General features: G+C 45.6%; 1 protein-coding gene across 1 annotated transcript in view; it reads left to right on the forward strand.

Annotated features, from left to right (window-relative positions):
- Positions 1-126: 126 nt before the first annotated feature.
- Positions 127-27,539, forward strand: part of PLCG2 (phospholipase C gamma 2) — an 80,205-nt gene continuing 52,792 nt past the window's right edge. Inside the window, exons 1-10 of the mRNA XM_039380812.1 lie at positions 127-140; positions 1,520-1,690; positions 3,477-3,558; positions 5,553-5,695; positions 6,408-6,641; positions 11,057-12,575; positions 17,150-17,238; positions 19,033-19,121; positions 23,798-24,441; positions 24,629-24,687. The gene's annotated coding sequence lies outside the window, so the exon portion shown is untranslated. The remainder of the gene's footprint in view (positions 141-1,519; positions 1,691-3,476; positions 3,559-5,552; positions 5,696-6,407; positions 6,642-11,056; positions 12,576-17,149; positions 17,239-19,032; positions 19,122-23,797; positions 24,442-24,628; positions 24,688-27,539) is intronic.

Genomic DNA, 27,539 nt, shown 5'->3' on the forward strand with positions numbered 1-27,539 from the left:
TTCTGTTTTACCAGCTGCCTCCCACATGATTTCCTCTCCAGCCCTGATGGATGGGGTGAGCAGTGGTGGTGCTGGGGGAGCATCCCTGTGCCTGCGTGCCTGGATCCAGAAGGATGGGGCCCATCAAGATCCCTCTCCTGGTAAGGAAAGGAGCAGATCTGGCTCTGCACAATGACCTAGTGTAGAAGCAGGGTTTGTCCAGTGTAACAACAAAAAAATAAATTAGGCCTTTATAAAAATCTCAGCTACAGCTCAAACAAACCTCCCTGTGACACAGGACTGTGTGAGAGGGGCAGCCAGGACAGCGGAGCTCTGCCCTAGCGCTGCTCCTGCCCTGTCACTGAGGTGAAAGGCTTGTTTTAACATTGCAGTGAACTCAGTAACATGTATTTTTGGCTGGAACAGTCTGACCCAGACTTGTGCAACAGTCCACTATTAATGGCAGTTGCCCTGATAAGTTAAAGGAGGCTCTAGGGGAATCAAGGATTTGTCTAATGGGATCGTATCCATCCCTGGAGCTGGGGCCAGCAAAGGGCTGAGTCTCCATTCTCAAGCCTGGTGAAGATTCCAGGTCCCACTCCTTCATGATTCTTTTCTTCAGGGAATGTGCTGGGTATTGTTTTCAAAGGGATTTTTGGTTTATTGCTGGGGGGACTCTGTCCTGGTGCATGGGGGAACCTCACTGAGCACCGAGGGCAAAACTCCACCAGCAGCCATCAGGTGCTCACCCAGGCATTAAGTCCCTCATGGAGACATGGAATTTCCTCTTTAGTTGGTCTGTCTGGCTCCTCCTGACAGGAGAGTGAGTGGTGGTGACTCTGCATAATGCAAGTGGCAGTGAGCTCGTGGTGTTCCTGCACAGTGAGAGCTGTAGGTGCCATGCACAGCAGGTCCCCCAGTGTGAGGCATCTCCTTGGGGGGGAAGCCTCTACCCAGGTCACCTCCTTCACATTTTGGGAGCTTCCAAACTATCTTCCTTGGAAATACTGTCAATTTATGAGGACGAGGAAAATGGGTCAGTGTGTGCAGGGCAGAACACAGCCCTGGTGGGTGTTTCTAAAATACAGCCCCATCCCACAGCTACCAGTGATGGGCTCCCCAATACCCCCAGATGATGTGAGGAGGGATTTGGGCTGCTGGACATCCCTGGATGCTGTGACGGGGTCACCTCCTGTGAGAAACGTACAAATAAATAAACAAAAACCCCAAACCAGGGTGGGAGGAAGAAGAGAAAAAAAGTTGCAGTTGAGGTTGAAGCTGCTGCAGAGCCGATGACATCAATGTTTCCATGGCAACAAAATCTTCACTTAGGTATGGTGAGTGCCCTGAGCTTGCGGCTGCCAAGGAAACCTGCCTGAGCGCCGGCACACAGCCACTGCGGTCCTGGGGCCTTCCTCCTCCTCCTCCTCTTTCCCCTGCCGTGCCACTGAGGGGCTCTGACCTGCACCCTACTCACTGTTCCTCATGGAAGTTAGTTGGTGAAATTGTCCAGTTTTCATCCCCACTGCTGTCCCAACAGCTCCAGCGTGTCCCAGGAGCGATGAGGGGGAACTGCCATCAGCAGTGACGTGGGGATGTGGCAGCTCTGCAACCGCCCATTGCTGCACCACGAGTCACCTCCTGTCCATCCATCACTCCAACATCTTTATGGAGGCCAGAGCTGTTGGCCTACTCCAGCTCATGAGTGAAGGTACTTTGGTTTTGGGGGCCTGGTTTGGACTGATGCCCTGCTCAGGGGCCACAGGGAGCCCCGCCTGGCGTGGGGCCCATTCCTGTCCCAGGATATGTTGTGGTGTGGCCCCAAGGGCAGCAAGTGGCTGGAGGGGTGACCCATGGAGGAGCAGGTGGGTGGGACGTTTCCCATTCTTCCATGCCTTGAAATGCAGCATGAAGCAAACCTATCTGCAGCCACTCCTTTGCTGGGAGGCCGTACCACAACAGTATGGGCCAGGGCTGGGTCATTTCCCTGTGATTCAGGTTAAAAACCTGTGAGTACCCATAGCATGGGGGACTAACCTGCAAGGAGAAGTAGGGAAATTCATGAGATGACAACCATGTTTATCCTCCCCCACAACCATGTCTTCCCTCCTCTTCATTAGTACCAATAAGAAGCTTCTCCTGAAGTTTGGTTATTCTCTTGTAATGCACTGAATTCAGACAAGAGCAGTGACTAATGAGTCACCAGGGTAAACCCATGGGCTAACAAACATTGAATGACATGAGGAAAAATATTTGATGTGAGGTTTGGGTCTGAATAAAGTCCCAGTTTCAGTGCTGTGCTCAGCTGAAGCCATGCCATCACTGGCCAAGTGTGAGCATCCTGACCAGTGCTACCACAGCAGCTTTGGCAGCCTAGAAAGACCCCAAAAGCCTCTCCAGCATGGTGGCAGGTCATTAAGTGGCTGCTGGCTGAGGGGCCTGTTCTGTCATGAATTCATCTCCAGTGAAAAAACACAATCCAAATCCCACGAAAGTTGATGGGAAAGGTTCTTTTTTTAGCTCATTTTAAGGCAGACCTCAGTGATTAATAAGTAGTCTGGGGACTTTTGTTTGGATTTGTGTTTTTAACTGGATATTGAGTGCAGGCTTAAAGGCTCCAGTGACTGATCGTGGCAAACGATGCTACTACATCACTTCACGTGTGGCCATGGCCAGCCCTGTGTGACCCCAGCAGGGACTGTCTGGTTGGCTGTTTGCACTCCAAGGTACGGTTTTAGCTTTGATTTTGGAAGCTGGGGATTTGGTCTTGGTCAAGCTGTTGTTATTTCAGAACAAAAAAAAAAAAAAAAAAAAAAAAGGAGGCGAAGAACTAATCTGTCTAAAAGAAAAATGTCTGCTGGCATGAGAGACACTGCTGGCATTCAGGCGTCGGGGGCTGCGATTAATCAGGCTCCGAGTCGCGCCCAGAGTGTGGCTGAGTTGAGCCAGTTCCTGGAAAGGAAAGGGAAAAGCTCGACAGTGGCACAGAGCTGCCAAATCCCACACGGCACGTGGGAGCCAGCCTGGTAACCCCCACCCAGGGTGCCTCAGCAGTTGTAGAGCAGGTGCCCAGGGGTGTGAATCACCTCATGCCACTTCTATTTTGGGGGGAAAAGGCACAATTTCCCCAGAGGCAGAACTATGGTTCAAGGAAAGCCCAACCTGCTGCTTGAGTGCTAAAAGAGGCTTTAAAAGAACTCCAACAGTTTTGCAGTAAAATTACTCAGTTTTATGTCACAGCTGTAACAGGAGCAAAGGTGATTAACAGTAAACTCTGGAGAAAATGAAGGATTTTTTTTAGGCCTGAATTTTTTGAGACTAATTATCAATTTGTTGATATCCTTTCAAAATAATTATGAATTTTACACAGTACCAGATCTCTGGTCACAAGAGAGGATTCCAGTCAAAGGGAAATGACTCATGGCTGCCTGTGGTTGAAATTAATGAGATGTTTATCTGGAAATATTCTTGTCAGTGGCTTTTCCTTGTATTCCAAGTCAGGACAACTGCTTGGAAATCATTGCTGAGGACAGCGGTGCCCTCGCTGTGGTGGCTGCAGGGAGTGGAGGATCAGCTCTGGTAAGTGGAGGATCAGAGGAGTGGTGGGGTTTAAGGCCAAGAAACCTCTGTCAGACTGTTCCAGCAGACCTGCTGCAGAAAGCAGCCTGTGATAACCCCACAAGTGTTATTTATTGAGGACAGAAGAGAGAAAGGAGATGACGGGGAAAACCGTCAGCTGTGAGACCTTGGGATGGGGCTCGTTCTTTTTTTAAATTTTTCTTTGCCTGTGAACAGAAAGCCCTTTCACATCATGCATTATACGTTCTGTAAGCAGCAGCTCTTCCAGGAGATTTAAATAGACATGGAAGAGAAATCCTTCCCCTGCCTGTGCCTGGGGTTACCCCGCGCGTCATCTTCCCGGGAGAGAAACAGCAGCGGCCGTGTGAGCAGAAGGCTGTGCTTTCTGGATTGCTTCAAAGCCCTGCTCTGCCAACCAGATTATTGATCAAGAGGAAACGTCGGCGTTTCAGAAGCTTCCCCAAAAAGGCACGGAGCCTACTCGGCTCCCGTGCGTCACTGGGGATGTTTTTATCCGTGGATTTTCCGGTGTGTTTAACACAGCCGGGTCGTCCAGGAGGGACCCTGGCAGAATCTCCCTGCCGAGTGACTCACACTCGCACATCATGGGAATATGGGTTGACTTCAACATACTGCACTTTTCAACTCTGATTCACGCCACCCCAGGAGAGTAAATAAGGCAACTCCACACACATCTCGGCCGTGACAAGTTGCCTTCCCACTGAAAAGGTGTCAGGGCAAATGACGCTGCCAGGGAATGGTGTCACCTATAACTTAGCCAGCCACTTCCTAAATAGGGCAAAATGTCTCTTTGCACACAAGTCCCGTTACAGCCTGGGGTATCTCCCCTCTTGCATGTTGCAGGAGGTCTTTACTAAACTGAAGATGCTGGGCTGACTCCAATGAGTTTTTTTGGCAGATTTCCTAAAGCCTGGGGTCATTTATTAGCAGTCTGGGGTTGTCACTTCTCAGGCAGATTGTTTCTCCACAGATCACTTCAGAAGGGTGATTCAAAAAAGCAAAGAGCCTCGCTCATCTGGATGATTCCCACACGCAGGGTAAGCCAGGTCACTGCTGCAGAAGGTGTTACTTGATGCGTTTTGCACCATAGAGACAAAAGTCAGGACCAGATTTTTTAAAAGGGATCTAAATGAATTATGTATCTGAAATCAGTTGTTTGGGGAAAAACTCCATTACTGGTACCTGGATGGTGGTGAGTCACCAAATTACATCCTCAGGTAGGGGAAATGGGTAGCTGGATAACTAGATGTCTAGTTGCCTGTTAAACCAGCAAAGAAATCCAGATGAAAAGCCTCATGTACCAGTCAGATGATTTTTTCAGTACAATTTCGCTTCAATCCTGGCTTGCAGGTTAGCCAAGAAAGCCCATGGAAAGTGCCCAGGTGCTCCTTTCAGCTCTCATTCAGCCTCTGCAGGCAGCGGCAGCCCCTGTCCCGGGTCAGCTCTGGCAGCTCCTGCCAGCACATGGCACTGCAAACCCAGTGACTCAGCATGAATATCTTGGCAGAAATTATCAAAAGAAGGAAGCCTTAGACACCTCCTGATAGCAGATTGTGGATTTGTGCTTTTTATTTAACCTGATCTGTCATTAAGACCATGTAGCTCTTGATCTGTGCCTGGAGGCAGCTGGATTACAGGTGATTTTTCTGATTGCAGGTTGCTGATGTGAAGAGGTGAATGTGTTCTTGGGCAGGTTAGCCAAATGGAGGGGCAGAAGCTATTGAATAAGCATTAAGTGAACTGGGGGTTTAATTCCCAGTGAAAGCCAGCTCCTCCAGTTCTTTTCTCCCTGAGGCTTTAATAAAAGTCTCAGTCTTATCCTCAAACCTGCAAGAGAGAAATAACCCCAGCAGCATAATTAGTGCATGCTATGCCACCTCTTACAGTGCTGTAATACTGTCTTTCTTTCAAAATAAATAAATAAATAAAGAAAACCCCCCTCATTTGATTACATGTTCTGTTCTTTCCTTCAGCCTTGTCAACATGAAGCACAGAGATTGCCTAATCTGTTCTCGTTATTCAATTATGTGACTGCGGTAGCAGCGCTGGCTTCTGGCTGTATCCCATCACGGCTGGCACCACATTCCTGCCCAGCCTCCAAGCACTTCAGACTCAGGTGGGTAAGGGGAGTGTGTCCCTGCATTTGGAAGTGTGTCCTCACATTCTCTGCCCATCAGGTGCTGCAAGTGGTCAGCAAACACTGGAATAAGGACATGACTTGGATCCAGCTGAGGGGTTGGTGAGTGGAGTGCTGGGTCCCCAGCATCCAGGTTCGTGGCTCAGGGGGATGTCAGCCAAGCCCTTGAAGAGGAGGCAAGTGGAGGCGTTGGATGCCCACACCCTCCCTGGCACGGCTGCTCCCTGGGTGTGCAAGCTGGGATTTGTGCTCTGGCATCCTCCCTGTGCTCCCGGGATTGCTCCCAGCCCTGGGGTGCAGGGCAGCCAGGCTACACAGTGTGCTGGGGCTGGGTCCAGCTGCTGGGTGCTGGCAGCTCCCAGTGGGAGCTGAGCTCCAGCCCTGGCACAAGTCCTCCTCTGGCCAGCCAACCTCTCCTGCCCTCAGGGGACAGCTGCAGCCCACATGTATCTGGGGGTGGTGTCTTAATCCAGCCACTTAAAAAACCCAATAAAAAAGTGCTTTCGCTAAAATGCTGCTCAAGGAAGGACAGAGAAGCCCAGCTGTATGGCTCAACAGCACAGAGGATTGTTGAGCTTCAGTGATGTTATACCAGATGAATTTATCCTCTCAGCCTTAGTCAAACTGTCTGCATACCTGGTCCCTAAATCACTGTCTTTATTGTCTTGTTATTTATCTGTCTCCCTCACAGAGCTATTAAAGTCCAGGGATTAAGAACGTAAAATGTCTCTCCAAGACAGAGCCTGTGCCCTCTGCTGTTGACAGTTTCCCCATGTGAGCCCTCCACGGCGTAGCTGTGTACACCAGAGAAGGAAATAAGAAGAACTTGGTCCCCATGGCTTAAGCCCTGAGACACAAGGTGCTTTTCTTCCTCTGCCACTTGCAAGGAAATGAATCACCATCAGGACGGCATCTTCTGTGTGAGGTTGGTGTAGCTCTGGGAAATGGTCCCTGGCAGAGTGATGGAGGTTTGATGGGGCTTAGAAAGAGCCACTTGCATCAATAGCTTTGCACAAGCACTTCGGTTCTCTATAGTTTTCATTAAGTAAAGACCTGCAGAGGCACAGAGTGATATATTTTCTACTGAGTCAGTCCCCTTTGACTGCATCTGAGCAGCTTTGCCTTGGGGGTAACACAGACCTTGTGGGGCTCCTGCTCTGAGGCTGAATTCTTCCAGCACTAGGACTGTAACAGGGACTGTAGCTGTAACCAGGACTGCAATTGGGAAAACTTTGAAAAAGAAGGGAATTCAGCTGGAATTTGGTGCTTGTGTTTCTTAGGCTTTGAGCATCCCCACCTAAATTCACAGGGTGCTGAAGGATAAGGCGCCTGTTTTCCTCTGTTCTCATTTCGTTTGCTTTGTTTGGGCCCTGTCATAGCAGCTCTTGGGCCCAGGCCCAGCACTTAGCAGCAGTAGCACAGGAATTGATTTCAGCAGAAGCAGACAATTTCCTAAATTATTAATGTTAATAGTGGACAAACCACAGGACACAAGCAAAAATATACAGAACAAAGAGCTGAAGAAAAGCAAGAGGATGGCAGCTGGAAGCATCAGGGCAATGAGAGACAGAACAGGGAGAGATGTCCCAGGTGACTGGGACCAAGATGGAGCACACACAAAAAAGGTTTTGGGAAAATCCAAAAGCAAAGCAGTGCACCCCTTGGAGATGTTCCCAATTGCTATGGATACATTCACTGTTATTATCAGGGTTTTATAACCAGCAACAAGCAGCTCACACTCAGAAATTTGTGCGTGACAAAAAATATGTGCCCCATGCCTGTATCAGAAACCAGCTGGGGGGCAGGGGACACTACTGTGTTGTCCCCATCCCCTGTGTGGGGTTAGTCCTTGAGGTTACCTGGTCCATACCACACTGGGTAGGTCGCTGGCAGCCTGCCTGGCGCGTCCTAGTTGTGTTTCTCAGAACCCCTTCGTGTTTTCAGCTGATTTGCTTTGACATCAGCAGCCGGCAAGAAGTTCTCTGTGTCGGGGTGCGTGGGAGTGCTATGTGACACCTTAATCATGCTAAACAGGAACACACATTCAGATTTCCTCGGCGTTTCAAAGAAATGTGATTTCCTTTGTGCTGCAAAGAAAGACTTGACTTGATTGCGGCTCTCTGTGGAGATCAGCTCTGGTGGCTGTGAATTAGGGTGCCAGGATCTCATTCAGGGAAAGAAAGGGAGATAAAACACACTGGGCTTTGGAGCTGCAACCACCAGGGTTAAATTTCTTGCTGGTAACTGGGGGTCATTTTGAGGAGAGCTGTTTAATTTAATTGGCCAATTTATCAAGAAATCAGATTTTGTTCAGAAATAAAGATCTGTATACAGTCAAAGTATCAAGAAATATCCTATTGAATCCCAACTTTGGAAACAGTTGTTAGTCATTTAGCACAGGCATTAGAACCTAATGTAAAATCCAAATGAGTGACTCACTTGTTAACTTATTTCTCCTCCCTGTATGGGTAATGAACAATTTCAATCCCAGTGAAAACTCAACTAGGGATGTGTATAAATCAGTACAGATATAACTGAGCATTTGCTGACCCACATGAGATGAAATAATGGCAGGGAAGGGTTGTGAGAGCCCTCCTAGCACAGGGCCGGGCGAAGAGTGATGATGATGTAGGGTGGGATTTTATAGCTGGTATTATTTGTGATATGTGGCAAGGCCATTGGGAAAGCTGGATTTTCTGGTGTGTTCCTCCTGCTGCCAGCCTTGCTCATCCCAATGCACAGGACTGCTTGGATGCTCAACACAAAAATGCTTTTAATTTTTTTCTGATTTGAGAGATCCCATTAAAAACACTACATTTAGTAAATTACCACGCATGGTAGTAAGAAAAGCTCCTGTTAGATCTGATAAATGAATTTGAATGATTATGCTCAATTTAGCAAAGGGCCGTGTTCCTGCTAGACATGCACCCAAAGCTTTGGGCTGAAACGGGGTGTTGCCCAGGAACCCTTGTCGGGGGCAGTGAGGTTTGCCATGGGTTTCACCAGACGTGATAATTGTTGCTGCCCAACAGTTTTAGTTTTCAGCACCGGATTAGCTGTTGCCTAACCCTGTTCTCATAGCGTGCAGAAAAAGTAGGTCACTCAAGACAGCAGGTATTGCTCGGTTTGGAAATCCACTTCTGCACGACACAGTTCAGCAGCTCCTCTAGAGGAAGGATCACATCTGTTGCCACCAGGCTCCTACCCAAGCTGCCACTTCAAAAGAGCAGTGACGTGCATTCTTCTCCCCAGTGTAGTGTGAGGATGCTTTTCCCTTTTCCCAGGTGGACTGCTCTGAGACAAGGAATGTGCCCTTCTCTCTTCAGTGGCAATGATCTTTCTGTTTTAATTCAGAGTAATGATAGGCTTGCCTTGCTCTCTGAATTGTGGTCTGGATTTCCAGTCTCAGGCTGGGAAATGACATCTCTGCTCAAGGGCAAGGTGAATGCAGGATGAATTCCTCCTCCCATGCCTTGGTCTCTCTGCAATATCCAAAAGCCAGGCACTGCCCAGGAGCAGGATAAGCCCTGCTGAGGGGCTGCTGAGGGCCCCTGGGCTGCACGGTGGTGTCCAGAGCCCAGGGACAGCAGGATAGTCCACCATGGGGGTGGTTGCTGGTGAAGCAGCACTGCCCTGGAAAGCAGGACAGTACAGACTGTCAGAAGCAGGGTGGGCTTGTCCTATCAGCCTCTTAAGAGGAGTTCAGCACCGGATTGACAGCGCTGGATGTTTTTCCATGACGAACTGCTCTTTCCCACGGTGCTCAGGTGCTCTCCTTCGCCTTGCTCAGGGGGATTAAGGCAGATTGCAGACCCAGGCAGGAGCTTTTCCACAGCCCCTTTGCTGTGTTGCCACACAGTCCACACCCAGATGGGTTTTCTCTCCCCTCCCGCTCTTGCTGTATTTAAGCTCTTCACGTTGTTGGCCCATATAACAGGAGGCAGGCCCGTGGTGGCATGTTTTGGAGCAATTGCAAACAGCAAAGGGTTCTTAGTCCCTCAGCTAAAACACACCTACTTGCATCTTTGTATGGGTTGGAGGGCAGTGCTGGCATCAGGCCAGTGTCCATCACTGCTCTTTCTCCCTGGATAGAGCAAGGGGCCTCTCTCTACCCATTTGACAGAGCTTGGGGATCAGCATAATTTTAGAGCTGGGGTTAGGCAGTCACACAGAATCACCTGTGTAAAAATACAGTGCAGGGAATGTTAGCTAAGCTTCACTTAGATCACTGCAGATGTGTTATTTTGGGACACATTCATACTGTGCAGTCCTTATTCAGACAAAACTGCAATTGACGTAATTTTTTCCATAATGTTGCTTTTATTTGAAATCATATCTATACATCTTGTACAAATCAAACTAATAATAAGCATTTCCATGTCAGAATCTACTTATGGATTAATTTTGGAATTTACTTTATAGACATGATTTGACTTCAGTGGGATTTGTGTCCTTAAAAGGACTGCAGCAACAGGGGACAAATGCTAGAGAGTGGCTTTCTGTCTATAATTCAACATATTTGTTTGTGGAACCCTGAACAATGTTCTAATCTTCCATCTGAAAACTGCCTTGTCACCTCTTGATTTACAGCATTTTCCTTTGCCTTTCCTCTCTACGACTCAGTTGGTATTTCTTACAAGGCAGGTATTGTCAAATCTCTTTCTTGAAACATATAATAACCACCTTTTGTATTGAACAGGCATATAAATTACTCAGCTTATATGACAGAACAGAAAATAAAGAGTTGAGAATCTGGCAGAGATGCCAAAGAGTGATGTTATTATAACCTTACTGTGAAAGATTTGCCAACAGAAAGTTATGTATCAGTGAGGTAACCAATGACAATATTCCCTTTATTACACCAAATAACGGAAAATATTATTGTAGGATGTATTTCCAGACAAATCCCAACTCTCTTATTGGGATGTTCAGTAGCCATGCTTGTGCATAACAGATGGGATTCATAACTTAAATAGACCCCAGGCATTGAAAGACACATGGTCACAGGGGCTGCGCCTGTCAGCGTTGCAGACGTATTATTCAGATCTTCTTGGGAATTTTTCCAAGATGTTTGTTTTTAAGTGGGAAATAGTGTTCCTGCAAAATTGAAATCTCACAGATTTTCAGATTTTCCTTCATGAAAATTTTACCAGGAATAGAATAGCTATTTCAAGGGAGAGTGGTCAAAATGAAACCAAATCACAGTGCTGGGCTTGGAGCATTTTCACACATTCATCCATCCATCCATCTATCCATCCATCCATCCATCCTTGCCTGCACTGCCAACAGATGTATGGGATTTATGTTCAGATGCTTTGTCCCTCCGGTTTCTGTGAACAGGCTTGGCTCATCTTCTGAGTAGAAGCAATGCATCCACCCTGGCAGCCAGGAAACACCACGACCCTGGGCAAAGAGGCAAAAGGAAACAGAATGTACACTTTGAGGAAAAGCTGAAGATTTCAGTTTATAAGGGAAAAGAAGATTATAGGGTTGAGAGGCAGCTTACAGAAAAGCACCTGTAGCTGCCTCTCCATGCCAAGCCTCTCCTCAAACTGCTCAGCCCGCTTTAAGCCTCAGAATCAAGTGCAAGAGTAATCAGGACAGCACAGCACAGACATGGAAACAGAACCCCAAAGCATGATCTAACCAGCTCTGTTCTCGTTTGCTGACTGCATCCCAAGGCAACCCTGTTACCTGGGAATGGTGGGAATGGCTAACATCACCTGCAGCACCCGATCAGTAACGAGCAGCATTTCCATCAGCGCTTTCCGCTTGATTTATCGGTGCCTGCAAACATCACCTGACTTTGGATGGAGGCTTGAGATCAATCTGGCTAAAGTGGAAAAAAAAGAGCTAAAAGTCCTTGGTCGCCGTTGATTCCCGGTTGGGATTTGGTGCACGGCTCCACCTCATGGCAACTGCACAAATGTGCAAGGAAAGAGTCAGAGCTGTGGTTTGGCCTCGGAGGGTGAGAAATGACAACGTTTCCTTCTTTGTAAAATAATCGCTGAGTGTCACCAAATCAAACAGACTTAACCGAGACTCTGGAAATCAGGCTCAGGTACAGCCGAAATCTCAGTGTTGAGTTTTTACTGCTCAAGGCATGAAAGTCGCACACAGGCTTTGGCTGCTCTGTGTCCTTTCCCCCCCTGCATTAGTGGTGAGTATCACAGGATCATTTAGGTTGAAAAAGCCTTCTAAGATCATCAAGTCCAGCCATTAACCCAGCACTGCCAAGCCCAACACTAAATCACACCCCCAAGTGTCTACACTCCTTTTAAATGCCTCCAGGGATGGGGACTGCGTGGCAGAAGTTTAAAGTGTTATGGACTCAGTAATTGAGACTTGTTTATCGTCCGATTCCTCGCAGGCTCCATATCCCGTGGGATGTCCAGCACCGATTGCAGGAGTTCCTGTGGCTGGTCCCCAGCAGCCCGAAGGCTGCCGAGGCAGGAGCCGGGTGGCTGGGGACAGCTCCGGGCACCCCTCCCGAGCAGTGCCACTGTCCCCTCAGAGCCCGCACACCAGCTCCGCGTTCCTCAATCTCTGCTGCCCTCGCATGGCACGTCTAGGAAAGAAAATGAGCCCGTTTTGGGCAAATCCAAAGGCAGGGTTTGAACAGGACATCTGCCATAGTGACCACCACTGCGGGCTCCAGGCAGTTTGGCAAGTGCTGATGGTCGTGACCCTTTCTGCAGTAATAATGCTGAAACATTGATCATCGCAGCACTTGGGCACATTCAAAGCCATGTTCAGTAATAAATTGGAGCTTCTCTAAAATAGATCTTGAAATACAGACCTAACAAACCAACCCATCGATCTGCACGTGTGCAGGCAGGGAGTCCTTGCCTGCTCTTTGGTAAGTGGCTTTTTTTCCCCCTTTATAATGTCATTTTGCTCTTCACTAATGCTCTCTGTTCAAGGTTATCAGGAAGCTAATCAGCTAGACCTCCCAAGAGCAAATCATTACCTAGGAAAATATTACTCATCCTGAAGACCAAACACAGCCTCGAGCCCTGCCTTGAATAGATATTAAAGAAGGCTGTTCCAATCTGATGGTAACAATAAAAATTTCTTTTGCATTAGGGTCTTCTTACTGCTGTTACTAGTAAACATTGCATTTGATAAAATTATCAAATTATAGAGGTAACTATCAAGAAAGTCTGAATTGAGCCTGTTTCTCAACTATGAGAAACTTTGATGCTCTGAGTGCAGTCAGACAGTATCCCAGCTCCATTTCTAGTTATAAATTTGTGGAGTTTTGCTTTTGTTTTATTTAAGCTTAATTTTAAGCAAGGCTGTTGTTACTGTTCTCCTCTCCCTGTGGTTAAATCCCAAGGTAATATTTGCAGTATGATGCACACCTGTGTGTGTGCTCTTGTAGCAATTATTAAACCTGAAGAAAACTCGATGTACAATGGATAGTAACATACAGTGTGCAAAGGACTGAACCTGCTGTCCCGTGGGATATGTGCCATATGCAAATAGAGGTCACATGTGCAAGAGCAGATTTGAGAAGATAAGCTGCTAAACTGGCCTATCTCTGGGAGAAAGTCAAGCTGGCAGACTAGAACAGCTGAGCTAATAGCTAAACTGATCTTTAATCCATCTTTGTTGTAAACTACCTAAAAAGAGATCACTAGGCACTAAGCAGCTTGTGTGGATGAGTTAAATGATAAAACCTGAGAAAAATCCCTGGGAAACTGGGAAAGCCAAAATTTTGAAGCATCAAAACTACTGGAATGGCATAATTGTATCCAGTGCAAGGAGGAAAAAAGGCAGTCTTCTTTCCTTGGTACCAGGCAAACAAAACATGTCTGGAGTTACTCTGGATTAGTTCCTTGATCTGGTTTACCATGTGCCCATTCAAATGCAGCAGCCTTGGGAAGAAAAGGTAACTGGTGATGGTGGGATAGAAGTGTTGTGGCACAGACAGAAAGGGAGCATCTTCTCTGGTTGTTGTAAGGTTTCATAGCTGTCAGAGGGCTAGAGTAGATCTTGTGCTGGTGGCTGTTGGGGTGGTGAGGTGACTTTGCTGATGCAGATAGATTTTTTCATGTGTCCCCTTTGAAAGTCAAAAAGGTGCAGCGTGAAGAGGCACTTAAAGCCAAGCCAGAAACTCGTACAGTTCTGCTGAGGTAGCAACATTTCTACTAAATAAATCCTGAGCAGAAAGTCTGCTAATACTGGATGTAGGCAGTGAGTGGCATTGTGGTATCACAGAAGAAGCAGCAGTGCCACAAACTGAGATGATTAGACACAGCTGAGAGGCTGAGGAGAGGTTATTCTCAGGATGGGGATCCTACCTGTGTCCAGTGTTCTGCTCATACACCCCTCCATGATAAGCTGTTACACTCCAGCTTTTGGAAATAAGTATCATTTGCCAGTGAATCTTGTGTTGCTCCTTCATCTCTGCCCTGCAGCCCCCAGGGATATGGAAGGCAGGCATATCTCTCCTCTCTCCCTGTGGACTGATGAGCCTCCCTCATGTCCTGTAGGAACACACTGCACAAGTAACAGATCTTGGTGATGGAAACGTTTGGACTGGTACGTTTGGACTCACTGAACCATGACTGGTTTATCATTAAAAGGGATGATGGCATAGATGGCACTAGAAGAAAGCACACAGATCCTGGTATGTGTAGCAAAGCAAGTGTCAGAATGCTGACAAATATCGTGGGTGGTATTTTAACCTCCTGGGAGAGGAGAATTTTAGGAATCTGAATCATGCAAAGCTGCTCACTGGTGTTTCTGGGTCACTGGCTTGACACCAGGGCAGCCAGGAGCTCCTGGAAGGGTTGCTGAGGGCTCTAGACAGGAGGAATGGAACTGGAGCTGGAGCAAGTTTGATGTCTGAGGCTCACAGTCCACACCGCACAACCTTCCAGCTTGAGGAAATGCAGCAGGAGAGACATATAAATGTAATGTGACATATATGAATAGGAATATTACTTTGCCAGTCTCCTCCTGTGTTATATTCTCAATGGCAGAACCTATAAATCACCAGCTCTGTTATGTTTTATTATCTGTAAGTACAGGATAGGGCCAATATTGTTGTAAAATTCAATTTATCACACTAATTCTAAACCTCAGTGCTGTAACATTGACTTTCTCTTTATTACACAATCCTTTGCCTTCAGGAAATCAGTATAGAAGATGTTAAAGTTGCCATAAACAACTGATGCTTTTAAATACATTTCTTTTTTTGATAACATGATTGTATCATATGGTGGCTGAAAAAAGAGAAGTATAAATTAGTTGGTATATTGGCCTCAGAATTACAAATAGTTTTTTTCAGTGCTACACTCAAACAGATTTAGTTTTTAAATACAGCAACGTAATTTTTGATAGCACAGATTCCATCTGTGGTAAAATAATAACAGTGCTGGTTGTAACGATACTGCTGCAGTAGTGGTGTTATCTCACTGATAAATGCTGTATCACAAATACTGCCTCCTGCACTCCTGAAGCAAGAAGATCTCAGCAAAGTGAAGTATCCACCTCTCCATTTTACAGCTGGGGAAACTGAGGCACAGAGGGTTTGCCCAGAGTCCCCAGGGAGCAGTTGTGGAGCTGGGGACAGAAGAGCGCAGCTGTGGCTGCCATCCCAGGAGGAAGCTTGTCCTGACATGCAAATCCCGTGCTGTGCAGACCACCTGCCCCCTTGCAGGGACTCTGGTGAGGGGACTGGGAAGCTCACGTTGCAGTGAGATGTTCTGAGTGCCTCGAAAAAGGCTCACAGTCCTCCGCAGTGACGCTGCTCTCCCAGGATGTCTGCGCAGCGCTTTGTGAAGAAAGTTCTCCCCGTCCTCTTCGCTGTATCAACCTCCATCATATTTGCCATCCAGATTTGCCATCCAAATAATTTGAGGACAAGTAAGGAAAGAAAATGCGCAGCCAACTGCTTTCCATCGAGTGCACTGGTTTCTCCTGGACACTTTGCAAGAGTTTTGTTTAGCCCAGCTCTGGCTTCCGCCCGCAGAGATATGAACAAGCAAATGAGCCGCCGCCGCTCTCGTGTGAGGGTAAACGGCCTGACAGTGGTCACACAACGGCAGCTCAGGTCAGGGGGTTTGAAGTGTGACCTGGTGCTACAAAACCACAGCACGGCCTCAGTGATCTCCTTTGGTTTGTCATTCTGCTCTTCGCTCTCAAGGGCCTGTAAGAAACCCTACAGAAATAAGTAGTGCCTGCGTTTGGGATTTTAGGGTGGTTTTTGAACAAGTCATTGCACCTCAGGTGGTAAAAATGTGTCTGTCATTTCTTTAAAAAACATTTCCTGTAAAATCAGCTGGGATTGTTACCCTGCCTGGGCTTTCCTCTGCTCTGCGGTAACCCAGCACTTCAGTACAAGAAGTATGGTCATTTTTATCTTGTTTTTTCTTAATAGAGCATATCCAGAGAGACTGCTGGTCTTCTCCACTTCGAGGGAAGACTAATTTAAAAACATCTTCATTATGCTGGTAGAACCAGCCTATCCCTCAAACATTCATCTATCTTTCCTTGGAACAGTAAAAATGAAAAGGAGGTAGAGTTGAACTAATGTGGTGCAGGGGCTCCACACACACAGGGGAGCAACTGCAGGTTGCTTTCTCTTCAGCTGATCCAAATTTTTCTGCAGAGCCTGATTTTTGATAGCATGATTAAACACCATTTTTTAACAGGCCTGGGAAGGCAGCAGATTTGCTCTCAGTACACACATAAATAAAGCCATGATGTCTGAAGGTCTAAAAAATATCTGTAAAACATGTATCAGCAAGAAATAGCATTTCCAAGGCATCCTGGATCTCAACTTCTCTGCTTGAATATTTCAACAGAAATCATTTGTGAGGATTTTTTTTAATCATCATGGATGTTTTAAAAAAGCTTGGTGGTTATTTTCCTGTTTGCAAAATGCTTTTCTTTTTAGTGTATCATTGACACATTTCTTACTCTATTTTATTTATTTATTTTTTCATATCAACTGTGTTAACTCTTAATGTCTTTTAAGGTGTTCATAGATGTTTTGACACAATAGATTTTTGCCTTTTCTCTTTGTCCTCACAGGAATCAGTCGTTTGCTGGCTGGGTGGATTTTTCCTTAGCAAATTTCAAAACACCCAGTGCTTTGCTTAATTACAGAGTCTCTTTTTTCAGCTTCCTCATCAGAAGATAGACCTAACTGTGTAACATGCAGATTGAATTCCAGGTATTTCAGCCAACTATGCTGTGCAAGGCTTACTCTTGTGAACTTCTGAGTGGTTCTGTTGCATTAATTTTTCATGACCATTTGCAGCAGCAAAGATTATCAGATAGTTTACTGCTAATAAGTAACAACAATGAAAGGCCAAATTAAAAACTGTTTTGTAAGTTAAAGAGCTCTACCTCCAGCTAATTCTATCTTTTTCATTACTTGCCCTATTCACAATGTCAGTTTTGGACTTGTATTTTCAGATTTCTTTCTTGTCTTTGTGGTTCAAGCCAAGGCAGAGACAGCAAGAGGCAGATGAGGACAGCAGAAGCAGGGACAGCCTTTTATCATTGTAAGTGCTTGATGAAAATGTATGTGAAACTTCAGCTTGAAACCAATTATGCCTCAGCTCTTCACCTGAGGGAATAGAGTTAATAATCTCTCATTGTCTTCCTGTCCTGTCTTCTGCTATTATCTGTGCTACAATCCAAAGGAGCACTGGTTTTAGCTGTTTAGCATTTCTATAATAATTGCAGCCACAAATGCAAAGAATTCTACTCAAAGTGCCATTCTTCAGAGTGAAATACAATGTCGATACCTCAGCTAACTGTAGGTGAACTTGAACTTTGCATTTTTTAACTAAAAAAAAAGGTTTCTTGTATGCTTTTGTTCTCTGAGAGAACCACAAAACAAAAATACCTGTCTTTTAAATACCCAGCCCCACACTTCCTGACTGACCCGGTATGAACCACTGCTGCTCTGCACACATATTTCCTCTCTTTGAACAAAAATGTAAAAAAAAAAATTAGCCACAGTCTGGCAATATCGTGCTTTCCCATTGACCTTATCTCTCATCTTCTGGGGGCAGCAAGCTGCTCTGCACGAGGAGGTAGCTAAAGGCAGAGCAGAGCATGTGTGGTGAGGGGGGTTGGAGACTTTGGCTTCTCCTGCCCTGGTCTTTTCTGATTCTGTTGACTGGTCTTCTCCCTGACATCAAAGCACCTCACTGGTGTCCACCGTAGTAGGAGGCATTATTTTTTTTTTAATTTATTTATTTTTTTTAAATTTTTATTTACGTATTTGTTTATTTTAGTTTTAGTTTTGTATGTTTTCTTTTGGGTCAAATAGCGTTACATTTTGTCTTGTTTTCATAAAATGCCTCAACAAATTAGCTCTGTTTTGCCCTATTGAAACCCTGTTTTGATATAAATATTTGGATTTCATTTTAATCTGTTAAAATTATATTTATTTCTAAATAACTTATCCGTAGATCTAGTCATAAATTCTTATTAGTTGCATATAAATCAATAGAAAAACTGGTATTATTCAGCTTCACTATTTTTAAAATAAAAAAATAAAATTGATGCCAATTATCAGTTGTTGACAAAGCGAATCTTCTTTTAATCTATTTCCTGCCAGGTTATCGAACCAGGAGTTGTCTTCTGGTCTAACCTTTAAATCCTTGATTCCATGCTTAAGCCATTTTTGTTCTGACAGCACGTGGCTGAACACAGGCTGCCTGTGTGTATATATATTACACATGCATATCTCAAAACAGACGTGAGTGCTTTAGGTTCTCATGGTTTTGATTTTTTTTTTCTTCCTAAGGATTAAAGGTATTAGATGTTTTCCTTAAAGCCCAGCTGTTGAAATCAGCAGAGTCCCTGAGACTCCTAGTGTTTGTTAAAAGAAAATAAATTTTAAACAACCCTTTGCTTACAGAGAAAACTTAAAACAGGAGGAGAGGGCAAAGCCCAAAGGCTTAGAAACCAAAAGGCAATGAATTCAAAATTTGCCTAAGAAAACCAGAAGCTGTTACAATTGTTGGTTGATCTCAGGTGGGGCATTAGATGCACGTGAGACAGTGTGAAAAGAGCTGAGCCCATGAGGAGAGGAGAGTCCTGCTGGTTGGAAGTGACATATTTCAGAATTAGTGTTCCACTTTCTTTCTTAGGACTTCCTTTTTTTCCCCCCCTCCTGCTAGCAACAGCCATAACAAAATCTGTCCTTGCGAAGAAGAGAGTGTCATCAAAGGTGACAGCTTTTTTTCTTTTAAATTTTAAATTAACTAAAAGGCCCAGGGTGTTGAAAACTTGCTTAGAGATTTTGTATGCTTAAGGGGTCTTAACAGTGAGCTTTCACCCAGGTGGAATCAGAGCACAAAGAGGAAGAAACCTCCGTTTGACACTGCTCATCTCAGCAGTATATCATTCATTTTTCTGCACAGGATTAAAGGTAAGCTCTGTATTGCTGCCTTTGAGACTCAGCAGGGCAGCTATCCTTTGCAAAAATGGGGTTAAATAATTCCTGATGTGTGGCAGAAAGGTTCTGCAGACAAGACAGTTGGGTTTAAATTATCTGGCAGAGCCTTCTGTGCTCCAGCCTTTGTCTTTGTGAAATATTCTGTAGCCTAGCTCTAGGATAAAAGGAATTTCCTAACCATAAAGGAAATTTAAAAAGCATTTACTTTGAAAGAGGAGATGGCATTTTAAAGTCTAAGAAAAAAATAGGAAACATTTTTGTGTGTGTTTAGTTTTTAAAATCATTACAAACACACACAAGTCTCGGGAGCTCATCTGAAGCTAATCAAGCTATTTTTATTTCATTCCAATTCGGAGATCAGGTCAAGTAAGCATTTGCAAATTCACTTTGTTAGGTTCTTTATTCCAGACATTGTCTCCTGTTAAATGTTAGAAATTTTCCATTGAAATAAGTTTGATTGGTTTTTGTTGTTTTCTTCTCTCTTGGTAAAGTTCAAATTTTGTGTTTACTTTTAAAACATCTCATGGAGTGTCTAAGATCCGATTTTCAGTCAAATATTACTGACTGAGAGGTGTTGGCCGCTGGTACTTACAAACGTATTGTGAAGTTTCTGAATTTTGTGGCACAAATATAACCTGTTTTGGAGATATGAAAGGCTTCTCATATATGTCTTTTAATATGATAAGTGAAATAATAGGACTCTACCTATATATATAAATACACATGAGTTTGAGATCAGCAGCCATATGTGGTTGTTGGTACCTGCCTGAATTTCTGAAAAATGATCCTTTGCCAACAGAGGCCCTTCTGAAGCTGCAAAGTTAAAATTGCTCCCCATGGTACTCAGCAGTGTCATGTTTTCTCCACCCACCTGCCCCAGAGCACAGTCCCTCCAGACTCTAACACAGATTTGTTCTGCCAGCTGGAAGGCGGTTTGAGAGACTAGAAAACTTAAGCAGCCTATCTCAAATATCTAATTTAGTCAGGATTTTAGTAATTAGCACATACATTATCCCAATTTCCTCCCCCTTCATTTATTCCCTCTTTTAAATTGCTAACAAATATGTTACTAAGATTGGGTCCCTGTGCCAGGGTCTGTCGTAGATCACCCAATACCAACTTCAACCTTGATCTGTTGATGCACAGGATCTCTAACACTGTATGTTAAAAAGATGCTTATTATAAAAAGTAGAACAGAAGGTTTTGACCTTTAATGTGACTCACTCAGTTATGACTACAGTGCATAAAGATAACAGCAGTTGCAATAAAGATTTGCATTCTATACAAATATGCTGATCCTGGAGATACACCAGATGGATGCTTTTCCAAGGCACAGGCATCTGCAAGGCGTATTCCTGAAGAGCATCTCTCATTCTACCCCTATTCAGAAATCATCACTCAAGAACATCATTAATTTTTCAATCCTATTTTGATTTCAGTGAGATTTTGACGTGTTTTTTTCATGATTACATGTTTATCTGCATTAGGACCAGCATGCTCTCTCCATCCCCAGAGAATTCTAGTGCTTTAATTAGCTAGAGGGCTTTTCAAAACTTTTGTGATGTAGCATGTATCACATTAAAGCTGATTTTTGCATGAGTGAGCACAGATGCAAGGAACTTCTCCTCCCTTCCTGTGTGCCCTGAGGGAAGGCCTTAGACAATAATAAATCCCTGCAATCAGCCATGTAGAAAGTAGAGAAAGACGCTGTTTTATGGTCCCAGAAGAGCTTCCACCAGCAGAAGCAAAATTAGTGTTAGGAAGACTTCAGCAGAATGGGAGGAAAATGGAAAATAAGCAGTGAGAGAGCACTTGGTGTGTGTTCCTCCTGTGAGTGCAGCACACTGTGAGACCCCACTGTGGCTCCCCATGAGGAGCTCAGAGCAGTGGCTAAATGCTCCATTCAGCCTTGCTCATCGCTGTGCCCAGCCTGATTTCAGTTACCCTTCCTAAGCCTCTCCGAGCTTACAGGGATAATGAGTGAGAGCGGGAGGCTAAAGCAGATGGTAACAGAGCCTTTTCTCTCCCAAACTCGCCTGTGGCGCTGCTCTGCAGCGGGAAAGAAATGAAAGGTTGAAAGTTACCCAGGGGGAAGAGCCAGACTGGTTCTTGCTGAATTGCAACTCACTTCCTTCGAAACTGTTGCCAAATGCTGCTTTTTCCCAGTCTTTCCCACTCAAAATCACATAATTTTTTTATGACAGATTTTCATGTACTTGGCTTAAAAAGCACAGAAGGAAAATTTTCCAGGTTCCCTGCAGAGCCTCCTGCAGTTTTCCTGTTCTGCTGAGGCCTTAGTAACACTGGTATCAACTCACTGTTGATAGTACTGGTAATGAGCTGCTGGCATTTTATCACTGTGCATGTAGTGGCTGTAGTATTTAACATTTCATCTGAAGGTGTGATTGCAGACCCTCTAAATACACTGGTGTTGTATGTAGCCAAAACTGGCTCAAGACACTGAGTAAATAGCTAGATAGTGTGTGTATAAAAAGCACGTTTTGACAACTTTGTTCAAATGTTTTTGCATGTCTGTTTAGAAAGGTTTTTATTGATCATCCCAAAGCACACAGCAGAGTTTTTGCTCAACTGAAACTTCTGAAAAAATAATTCTGACAAATGAAAAGTTTTTTTCTAGCATACTGAGCTTTGTCATGAGAAAATGCCATTCCAAAGTCAGGATATTAAGTATAAAATATGGAAGCCCTGTTCTGCCCAAGACATGTAACTGCTGGAAGTTTTTTGGCAAACCTCATTCTCTGGGGCTGACGCCTTGAAAATGGGAAATAATGATTTCCATTCTTTTTTAAAAATTGTTGTGACATCTACAGATGCAAATTGTTACAGAAGTTGTAAGGGATAGCACTATATTTTGTGTATGAGGCCAGCGGGCAGGAACTCCTTGGAATTTTTTTTGAAGTCAGTGCTTGCAAATAGCAAGGGAGTGGGTGACTGGACTGGGAGAAGCTGAACATTTGAGGCTTCACAAACATTTCAGCAGGCAACAGGCCAGCAACTTACGAGTACAACCTCCCTTCCTTCATGTCAGCTTTTCCGCTGGTGACTTGAATAGTTTACTTTAAGTTGATATTTACTTTTAAATATTATGATTAAGTGACAATAATTTACCAAGATTAAAATGAAACTCTGATAAGAATGGAGCCAAGTATACATCATAACACTTTCTAAAAGAAACACGCTTTTCAAGAAGCCTGAACTCTGTTATGCTGAGAAGATATGCTGGGAGTGTTGGACCTGTCACACAGTATGACAGTGTTTGAGGGTGAGTCCTATGTGAAGTTCATTATTTGATCTGGACAATGTTCTCAAAGATCAGCTTCACATCAGAGAGGCCCTTTGAGGCATTAAAGGTGATCACTAAAACCTGATCAAGGCTTCCCAGAGTAGCGGAAGCAATGCCACGAGGAGCTGGGGTGGTGCAGGACTGCTCTGCCAGTGACAACAGCCACTGGGAGGGACGTCCTTGCCCCCTCCCTCCAGAATGTAGCAGTTGTCTCTAAAATACTTGTTCCTCCTGCCTAATGACTCTTTAACATTTCTTACAATTGAGGGGATAAAGCTATGCAACTTTTAGCTTCTCCACAAAAGCTGTATTTTCTTGGTGGGTCCTGTGAGGAGTTTTGTGACCATTATTTATTTTAACCACTGACAGCCTAGCCAGTCCTGTGATTCTCTTTTGTGCCTTGCTTTATTCTTCAGGGGAAGCAATCAACACTTCATTACCACATACAAGACAGGGCTGAACTTTCCGGTGCTGTGATTAAGAAAGTGTCAGTGTCAACACTATAAACTGCCTTATGACCCAAACATAAAAATGTACTTCCAGCTGAAAAACTCGCTTTCAGATCTTATAATATGAATTGTGATTATATTTTTTAACAATTCAAGAAGCCTTTTAAAATTACACAAAGAAAGTCAAACTGAAAAAAAGGAGAGAAAAAAAGAAAAAAGGAAGAAAGATTTTATTCTAGTAGCTAACCTTGTCGTCTTTAAACACACAGGCTTTGCTGGGGCCAGATTCTTCAACTCAGATGGAGAACTAATTTCCCCACATCTCTTCTCAGCATACATATACAGGATTTTTTGCTACAAAAAGAGAACTGAAGATGTCACCTGATAATTATCTGTGACTATGAGGTCCACTGTCCTTACAGGAAATTCTGTTGTCTGCCTGGAGTTTTGAGGTTTGAAAGTTGGATGGCAGAGTTGCTGATTCTGATAATAACTCAGATCTTCTCTTGTGACTGTGAGGCTGCCTGAGTACTCTTATATCTGGTGTAGTGGATGTGCTCAGTAACAGCTGGTGTTTCCAAGAGTTACTATTTTATTGATTTGGTTTTGAGGATTCCTTACTCCATCTATATGGCTGGGAATTTGTTACAGGATTCAGTGTTATGATCCCCACTGCAGCTATGATTTTCTCCCACATATGTACTTTCTCTGACCGTTTAATGACTCTTCAGCTTTAACAGAGTTTTATCAGGTAAGTCCAAGGTTGTGCAAGGAATGTTGGGAATTGGTAGATTTTAGTGGACCCAAGTCCCATATTCTTTGCAGCAGTGTTTAATTCGGCAGCAAAGCTCTGAGCATGATACAGATGTTCAACTCCGTGCCTGTGTGGCTTGCAGGTTGTTCAAGGGTGGTTCCTGTGCCAAAGCTGTGCCATATGACTGCTGAGGAGGCTGTTGGTACCTGGCCAAGTGAAGCAGAACCAGGAGGGGCTTCTGAGGCTGGTGTTTGCTGGAACTTGGATTCATTATCAATGGACCCAAGTGACTTCTGAATCTGACAGCTCGGAATAAGAGACTACTGTTACCTCCTGCTTGTATAACACCCAGGATCACCTGCACCCTTCAGCTCCCTGTGGTATGTGCTGTGTACAGATGTTTGGCTATTAGCTTTTGCAGCTGTGGAAGTTGGCCTCTTGGCACGTGCATTCTGCCTCTGTTCATATAATTTCAAAAGCAGCTTCATCATAAAACACTGAAGGCTTTAAAGACGAAGAGCAAAAAATGAAGTATAGGAGAGAAACCGTGATGTGATTGAGACTTATTCTGCTATTCTCATCCTTTTACCATCATGGCTCCTGTAAGATGTTGTACTGTGAACTTGTAACTGAGTCACATGTTATGAAGAGAGAAACTTTTCCCAGGTTTGGCATCTAGAAAAATGTGAAGAGTCTTTAGCAAGATGGCATGAAATTGTGAACAGTGATGAGATTGTAATGATCATCTTCTTGTTTTGCATTTAAAATGATCCACACCTTTTGCAGGTATTGGGTTTTCAGAGTTTTTCCTTTTTGTGGTAGCGTATTCTGAATACCTTCTTCACTTCTGTCTTGATAAGTCATACTTATTCGAATCCCTTTGGTGCTTTTGACTTGTTAGTTTGTTTTTGGGAAGAGTTTCTGAAACTGCTCCTACGATACAGCTGGACACAATTGACGTTTCTCTTCACAGGTAGCTAGGCAGTAAAGCTGGTGGTGCTTGGTGAAGAACCTGTTGCTGCCTCATTCCAGGTATCATTTTGTTCCACTAGTTTCTGCATGTGTAGGGTGAAAGAATTAGTAAAAAACACACTTTGGCTATTATTCAACCACTTTCAATGCTGACTGAAATTATGGAAAACTTTTTTTTCCTCTCAGTAAAGTGAGTTAGCTTGTTGAAAGACACGTTCTTTTCACTCCCTTGTGCCAGCCACCGGTGGTGGAAGGAGGGGAGATGAAGAGCTATCTCCATGAGATTTAACTTCAGCTTTTGGGAACTAGCATTTGGAATATGGGAACGGCTGCTGTAACATGGAGTGGTCCTTGCAGAAAGCCAAGAGCTTCCCCTGCACGGGGAAACTTGTTCCTTGCAAATGCTGTACCATCCCTAGCTTTGGTTTCTAGGCATTTGTTTTGGTGTCTTCTGAACTGGCATGACTTGTTCCCTGTGATGACCTTGTTATCCCGCCTGTGGATGTAGGAATTTACCCCAGCTTTACCAAATTGGTCTAGGGCAAGAGTGATACCTCAAGTTTAATGACTGTACCAGGGTTTGACCTCCAGGCAGCGTGGCCTGTCCTATCACTACTCTTCTGAATCCCAACCTGGGAAATACTTTTAGCGTTGCCGCTCGTAAGCTGAGGTGGCTGTGATACAACTGCAGTGGATGACCTTGAGAGTCAGTTTTAACTTGTTAACATAACTGCAAGACAGTGAAGTTTGAGAGCCTTTTCCTAAGCTCCAGGTACTGCTCAATCCTCCTGCTCAGAACATCAACTCTAAGAGCCGGACAGCCCGACCTGGCAGGAGGGGCAGGCTTAGCAAGTGGTCCCAGTTCTGCATATGGTACAGGACACCTTCTAGGTTTATCTCCTGCAGTTCCTACAGTCAAAGGGAAAGCGTCAGGTAGCGGTGTCTGCGTCTAACCCAGAGCCTGTGCATCAGGGGGCGGCTGAGGGGCAGTGGCTGCAAAGGGCTCGCCCCGACACCAGCCCCGGGGGCGGGGGAGGTGGAGGAACGGGGCGAGGAGTCCCAGTCCGGCTTCGCCGCTCAGGGAGGGCACGGGAGGGCAGGAGAAGGTACGGGAGGGCAGGAGAAGGTACGGGAGGGCAGGGCCGGTCCCCGGCGCGCTGACGGACCCCGCGCCCTCGGCCGCCCCGCGCCTGTGGGTGGCCGCGGGGTCAGGAGGCGCCGCCCCTTCCCGGTGACGGCAGAAGCAGAAGTGGAGCCCCGAGAGGCGCCGCGGGACCAGCGGGACCAGCGGCGGCACCGGCAGCGGCAGCCGCAGGCACGGCCCCGCCGCCGCACGGAGCTGCCGCCGCCGCCGCGCAGGTGAGCGCGGCCCCGGGGGATGCCGCAGGAGGGGCTCTCCCCGCCGCGCTGAGCGGCGGCCGCGGCCCCGACGGCTGCAGGTGCCGCGGGGCTGGGGCGGGGCGGCGAGCCCGGGCGTGAGGGAGGGTCTGGCGGGGGGAGGCGGGGGCTGCGGGCGAGTGCGGGCTCGGGGAGAGCGACGGGCAGCCCGCGAGGGGCGAGGGAGGGACGTGCCGCGGGGAGAAGGGACAGGGAGGGTCGTCCCGCGGGGCGGAGGGTGCCTGGGCTGGAGGGGACGGGGCAGTGCGGGCGCTCCCCGAGGGGCTCGGAGAGGACACTGCCTGGCGCCTCGCGTGTGGCCGCTCTCCGCCGCAGCCCAGCCTGGGGAAGAAGAAGGAAGGAAACCTTCAGTGTGGCGTGTCCCTGACAGCAGCCCAGCCATGCACAGCCCTGCCGGGGCGAGGGCCCAGCCGGGCCGGGGCAGGTGGGCACCGTCTTGCTGCGGTTCCCCTCCCCTGCTCATCGCCAGACCGCAGGACTCCCAGGGCGGCAGCTGCATCGCAAGAGCAGCACACTGATTATTATTAATTATCAGTGCTGTGGGGCTGCACTGGTGTTGCTGGTGGATATCCATACTGGTAGTGTTGCCTGCTCGGGTTAGGAGGTGTCCTAAACGCATCCAAAGGCAGAGCTTGGATGCAACAACAGTTTTGCAGTACCCAGAGCACATGGGGAAACTTAGGAATTGACCTGTGGTCAAACTTTGTATGACCTTGTGTGCCTGGAAAGCACCTGCTTTGTCATACTGGCGAAATTACAACAGAGTATGGATTCATTAGTGCTTATCTGAGATGTTCTTTGCTAGCTTGTACAATTATAGTTTGCCTTTACTACAGTTATTCCTCGCTGTCTGTTATTGCAAAGAAAGTTAGGAGCTGTAGACTGATCTTCAGATAAGAAGGGTTTATTTCTGAAAGTCTGAAGTACTGTAATGAAGTAAAACTAAATATACAGGTTTTTGGATAGATTAAGTAGTTTGTTTTTTTCATGTCCATGTTCACTTGGTTACTTGCAGTGAGTCTTTTAGACTCTTCAGTCCAAATCAGTCAGGCTTTTCAACTAAAAAGTGTCAAAACAGCTCTTACATAAACAATAACAAGTGGTCCCAGTTCTGCATATGGTACAGGACACCTTCAGAATTTAACTCCTGTAGTTCCTACAGTCAAAGGGAAAGAGTCATGGATTGGTGTCTGTGTCTAGAGCTTATGGCATGCTTCTGTGATTATTAACTCACTTGTTGAATCCTGTAAGTGGTGCTGGACCTTTCTACTTTAGGCTTCAGTAACTTTGCAGTAGAAGAGCAGTAAAGCTTCTGTTGCACACAGCATCTTGTAATTCACACTCTGCTGGGCTAGAGGCATCCAGGTGATGAGGGTCATTATGAAATTCTGCTGCATGAATGGGTAGAAATATTGTTAATTCAAATAGTTGTGCAGTCATGGGTGTAGGGAGGTGAGGGGCACCTGTTGGTAAGACATGTTTTAAAGGTTAGGTCTAAAGCCAAGGGCTTATGT

Source organism: Pipra filicauda, unplaced genomic scaffold (assembly GCF_003945595.2).
Source record: "Pipra filicauda isolate LSUMZ 115617 unplaced genomic scaffold, ASM394559v2 scaffold203_size1373443_pilon, whole genome shotgun sequence".
Classification (NCBI taxonomy): domain Eukaryota; kingdom Metazoa; phylum Chordata; class Aves; order Passeriformes; family Pipridae; genus Pipra; species Pipra filicauda.